Source organism: Leopardus geoffroyi, chromosome B2 (genome assembly GCF_018350155.1).
Source record: "Leopardus geoffroyi isolate Oge1 chromosome B2, O.geoffroyi_Oge1_pat1.0, whole genome shotgun sequence".
NCBI lineage: Eukaryota > Metazoa > Chordata > Mammalia > Carnivora > Felidae > Leopardus > Leopardus geoffroyi.
Window position 1 is genome coordinate 124475900 of NC_059332.1, and position 6154 is coordinate 124482053.

A 6154-nucleotide genomic window follows, 5' to 3' on the forward strand; every position below is an offset into this window, starting at 1 on the left:
TAAACTCTGTTTATCTTAGAGCAGTTTTAGATTTACAGAACTATTGTAATTAGCACAGTAATACTACAGAGAATTCCCATCTACACCACACCCAGGTTTCCCTATTGTTATCCGATTACGTAAGTATGGTACATTTGTCACAACCAATGAATCAATATAGATACATTCTTTTCTCAATTGTTCCCCAGTGTCTTTCTTCTGTACCAGGATCCCACCCCAAGATAACCACACCGCACTTCGTATCCACGTCCACTCACGCTTCTTTTGGCTATGACAGGTTCTCAGGCTTTCCTTGTTTCTGACGACCTTCACAATTTGGAGGATTACTGGTCAGATGTGTCCTTGAATGTCCCTCAGTGGGGGGTATTTGATGTTTCTTTCTTGATCAGACTGGGTGAACGTACTTTTGCAAGAGTGCACACTGCAAACGGTCTTGCGCTGTCAGGAGGGTTTTTTAAAAATTTTTTTTAATGTTTATTTAAAGAGAAACAGAGCACGAGCAGGGGAGGGGCAGAGAGAGAGAAGGAGACACAGAATCAGAAGCAGGCTCCAGGCTCTGAGCTGTCGGCCCAGACCCCTACCTACGTGGGGCTCGAACCCATGAACTGCAAGATCATGACCTGAGCCAATGTCGACTGCTTCACCGACTGAGCCACCCAGCTGCCCCAAGAGGTTCTTTTTAATGTCTAAAGTAAAACCTTTTGTATAATAATAATAATAAATTTAAAGAAAATAAATACCTTTTGTTAGAACAAGGGCTGCCAAAGTGTGGTCCCTGATCAGCAATTATCAGAGTCACCTGGAACTTGTTAAAAATGCAAATTTTGGGCCTGGTGGTCACAGACCCACTGAATCAGAAACTCTGGGGGTGGGGCTCAGCAATCTGTGTTTGAACAAGTCTTCCAGGAGATTCTTTTGCACCTGAAGTTTCAGAACCACTGTGTCTGAGGTTGTCTAACATGTTTGGCCTCAATGTATACAGAATGTTTCTCACCAGTCACCTTTTAACCATTGGCTGTCAGCCTTGCTGTGCTATATAAATACCTAGGACCAAACACCAGCCCCAGAGACTCTGATTTAATTGGTTTGGGGAGGGGTCAGTTATTAAAATGCTCCCAGGTCATTCTAAGCCTGGACACGGTTGAGGGCTCCTGCCTCTGGCCCCTACCTGAGAGAAGCCCTCCCTCTTCTACTCACTTTTTCCACGCCTCTCACACTCCCCTTCCTCCCACCTCAGACTTCGGAAGAATGCATCAATCGGTAGCCTGCTTTCTTAGAAAACATCAAACGGGATTTAATACTATAGAATTTCAGAGTCGTAATAGCCATAAAGGTCAACTAGTTCAGTGGTTTTAAAACCTTTTCTTCTTTTTTTTCAGCAGATCCCCTTCAAAGGAGATCTTCGTGGGAAAGCCCAGTGTAGAAAACGAGAAAAAGCAGAGTGGCTCTGATGGAAGGGTGAGGGGCTTGACGGTGCTTCCGGTCGCCCTGGCACAGCTGGGCCACCACTGACCTTGTTCGACATTCCCAGTGCGTGGCTGTCCACCTTCTCCTTTGTCACCTCCCCTGGTCAAAGCTTCTCTACTGCTAAGCCACTTTGATTTTCAGGACTGCTCAAAGCCTTCATTCTTCTTGCCTTTGAGCCGAAACCTGTCTCCTGACATGAGATCTTTGCGTGGCAGTAGAGAGGACACCAACAGCCTTTCCCCTCTGAAACCTCTTCTCGTTTCACGCTCAGACCTGCTGCCCTGTGAACAGGGGGTTTCAGCTTGACTGTGCGTTAGCATTTTAAAACTTGTGACGTCCAAACTGCCTTCCAGATCAATAATTCAGTATCTCCTTGGGTGTGACTGGGGAGGGGGACTTTTTACATGGTCACAGGCAGAGTCAGGGGGCAGAGAGCAAGCTGAGAGCGAGCCAGAGCCTCCCTCTCCTGCCCAGGCGAACGTGGGTCTCTTCCACCTGCTTCCGAGCTGACATCACGTTGAACCTTCCCACCGCCTTCTCTGCTTTCTCTGCAGAACGCTCCACTGCCCAGATCCCGACACGAGTCCTAGCAACGCAACTTGGACGAGCTGGTTTTGTAGACCGGATGCAAAAGCTGCAAGAGCTGAGGTGGGAGAACACCGTCTTCTTCCTTTCCTCCAGTAATTAAGATAAAAGGTAGCGATTATTTCCTAAGTCAACCATGTAAGCACCTCCCCAGCTGTTTCCCCTTCCCCTGTCTAGGAAAGCTCATACAAGCCCTCCTCGCCTTCTCCGGACGGATTTGGCTTTTGTCAAAGGGAGCAGCCTTTACCTTCACAGCTAGTGTCTTTGCCCTGCCCTGGTTGTATGATGGTTTTTGATGAATGACCCGGTTGTACGAGGGGTGGCTGGTATGATGGTTTTTGATGAATGACCCAAGCAACTCCACCCAAATGGCCCAGTTCTTTGGTGAGGACTCCTCTCTCCTCCTCTACCTCCTCCACCTGTTAGTCAGCAAACAATTGAGCTGCGCAAAACACAGGCTGCCTGGGTTGTCAAGTTCACCTGTCTCCCAGGGGCTCCTCCCGAATCTTCTTAACCGGTATTTCCTGAATGAAGTTAAGATCATACAGGCCAGGAGCCAAGTAGTTCTGCGGGACAGGGTGGGGTAGAAAGCTTCGGTGAAGCTTTGAAGTATCTCGGCTACTCAAGAGCCAATGATAATTACTCGTCTCCATCAGGCTGAAGAACACATTTCGGCTATTTCTATTTCCTTTCGTTAGCTTGCCCCCTCTTTATCTGATGACTCCTAGCCATGAAGTCCAAGGGAACACCAGAGGGATAATGTCTGCAGAGATTCTAAGACCAGGTAAACTCCACCAGCTGCGCCGGGCTGCAGAGCATGGCTGAGGCAAACACAATAATTGTACTGAGTTTCACCTTGAACTCACGTAGTCCGCCTTCAGTGGGAGCCTCAATCCCCCCTTATAATTATGTTATGTTTTCTTACTTAGCTTGCCCCTCTATGCTCCACAACAGTGTCTCAGAAACTTCTTCCAGAGCACCAGCTATCTCATCTCTACCATGGGGATAATCACAGCATCTGCCTGGACAGGTTGTTTTGAGTATTAAATAAAATAATGGGCATAAGGTTATAAACACATGGCAGGTATCATATGCACCTAATAAATACTATTATTATTATTGTTATTATGTGGATGTGATATATTATGCATGCTATTATTATGTAACAAATAAAAACAAAATAACAAAATAATAACTCTTATTTTCTAGTCATCTCAGAGTCAGAAATTGAATGCCAATTATATGCAGTATTGTGACAAGCACTGGAATTTTTAAAAAATTAGTAAGACATAGCCTTTGTCACAGGGCAAAAGAGGTACAGAATGCTTTAAAGTTGGCACAGCACTTTGACAAATACCCTCTGAAGATCCCAGCTCCCACCCTTCCTCTCATTTTCCCTCATCTCATGGCCTTTCCTTCCTTATTAAGATCAGGGCAAGTCAATGGAAGCCCTTCTGTATCCCTTTTAACTCAATATTTCTTCATATCATCAAGGTTCTTGTTTCTCTGTCCTCTTGTCACAGAAGACTATGGCCGCTCCACTCTGCGGTCCTGGCCATCCCCTCCTTCCTGTGGTGTCCTGGAGAGCATTCCCCTCAGCCTCTGCTGTAAGCTCTGAGCTTACACAGGTTTAAAACTGAGTCCTTGGTCTTGGGGCGCCTGGGTGGCTCGGTCGGTTAAGCGTCCCACTTTGGCTCAGGTCATGATCTCACGGTCCGTGAGTTAGAGCCCCACATCGGGCTCTGTGCTGACCGCTCAGAGCCTGGAGCCTGTTTCAGATTCTGTGTCTCCCTCTCTCTCCGCCCCTCCCCTGTTCATGCTCTGTCTCTCTCTGTCTCAAAAATAAATAAACGTTAAAAATTATTATTTTTTTTTTTAAAAACTGAGTCCTTGGTCTTGAAGACATGAGAACACAGTTGAGGTGACAGGATCAAAAAAAAGAAGAAGACCCCCCCCCCAAAAAAAAAAAAAAACAAAACCTACAAGATGGCTCATAACAAGTGCCATGAGTCATTCAGAGGGAAAAAAAAATGCCACAACCTTCAGCAGAAGAGAACCATTGAGTGCCAGTTGAAAAATACTCTTTTCCCAGTAGGAATAAAGTTAATTCCAAAAATGTAATCACACTATTATTATTTATCCTATTAATAACGGTCTAATATGTTACAGGTTTTATAATTTCACAAAAATTGTTTCCTTTGAGCTAGCTACTCACCTCAGTGATGAAGGTTAAGGAATGTTTTGCCCATTTTACAAATGAGGAAACTGAAGCTAAGAGAGGGAGGGTAGGAGAATTCCCAAGGAGGCAGCTAGCAAACGTTGGAGTCAGGACTTCAAGATGGGTCTCGGGAGTCCCCTCCCCTGCTTTTTCTCCTAGGACTTGAACATTCGTTAACTCGCTACGTGCCACCATTATGGTGGGAACTTCACGTGATGGTTTCTTACCTACCCTTTACAACCTGGGAGGTAGGTCTGACGACTCGCAGTTTGCAGATGAGGATGACCTCACCAGGAGGGGCTGGCAAGGGAGCGAGCCTGTAAAGTAACTTGCCCAAATCCCACCGTCAGGACGCTACAGGTTTGGCACTGAAATCCGGGCTCACAAAACCGGAATTCCACATTCCTCACATGTTAAGGACTTTTGCTCGTGAGAGCAAAAGATAATACAAAAAAAAAAAAGCAAAAGCAGCTAAAACTGGACACAACCATGGTTGAGTAACTTGTCCATGCCGAGACTGAGCCACAGTGCAGAATGGAGAGGAGAAGGCACTCCTAGGTAATGGTAAATGGTAAATACCCAGCTATGTTTATGAACATTTTTTTTTTTAATTTTTTTTAAATAGGCCTCACACCCAGTGCAGAGTCCGACACGTTTGAACTCATGACCCTGAGACCAAGACCTGAGCTGAGGTCAAGTCGGACACTTAGCCAACTGAGCCACCCAGGTGCCCCCTAGTTATTTTTGAAAGGAAAATGATTTAATTTGGTCATCCTTTGGTTTTCATTGCTCTCTCTGAGAACATGAGATCCCCTTTCGGGAGCTCTTCAGTGGCTAAGTTTTATGGCAGTGATCTGTGTGTCCATTCAGACCTATTGCTTACCTAGATAGCCTCTAGCAAACGATTTGATGGCTTATGTTTCTCAAATAAATTCAATTCTTTGTATTACATCGGGCACATAGACATATTTTTAAAGTACCTTAATTTTTTTTTTTTTTTTTTGAAAGAGAGAGTGAGCAGGGGAGGAGCAGAGAGAGGGGGAGAGGGAGAGCTTGCGTAAGCAGGCTTCATGCTCAGTGAGGAGTCCCACACGGGCTCGATCCCACAACCCTGGGATCATGACCTGCACCAAAATCAAGAGTCGGATACTTAACTGACTAAGCCACCCAGGTGCCCCATAAAGTACCTTAATTAACTTGAAGCTTAGGATGTTAGCAAAAATCTGCTTCAAAGAAAAACATCAAGGAAGACATTAGGAACAAATTTAAAGAATATGTGTCCTAACAGAATATATAAAAATAACATTACCTAATATAGTGTAAGAAAGTTTATGGCAGAGACTTGACGTGACAGCCTCTTTGGAGTTTTCAGTCTGGAAATATTTCAGTGGGTTGGATCTCGAAATTCGAAAGCGTGACTGAATAATTTTCTACTAGGTATAGTGTACTTTTATGAGGATTTTGTCCTTTTTTTCTCCTTTTTGTGTTCAGAGTGACTTGGTTGACGACGGTGACTCAGAAGATAGACTCACCAGTTGTGGTTTGAAGGGCATCACTCCAGAATTCTAATCTCTTTTGTCATGGACCATCCCTGGGGATTCCAAAGTGCCCTAAAGGAACTCCCCTTCCTCAATAACCACGGCTCCCAACAAGAAGCGAGCAACTTCTGAGAGTGAAAATGGGACATTTTAGAAGCATTAACTAATAGTAAAACCAAGTCAAGAAAACTCTCTCTGAAACCTATTTACCTTATGAGGAAAAGATGCATGGCAGACAGACAAAAGCTTCATAAGAAATAAACTGGACTAATTTTGTGAAAAGCTTATTGACCGAAGATTATTGTTGTAACTGCTTCCAGCAACGAAATATGTTAGAGAAGAAGGA

The 6154-nt window shown here is 44.7% G+C and overlaps 1 long non-coding RNA gene across 1 annotated transcript; it reads left to right on the plus strand.

The window, feature by feature from the left end:
* Positions 1 to 2384: 2384 nt before the first annotated feature.
* LOC123609829 lies at positions 2385 to 3173 on the plus strand. The gene is made up of 2 exons (XR_006717980.1): positions 2385 to 2836; positions 2982 to 3173. It is a non-coding gene; the product is annotated as an uncharacterized LOC123609829 (long non-coding RNA).
* The last annotated feature ends 2981 nt before the right edge of the window (positions 3174 to 6154 follow it).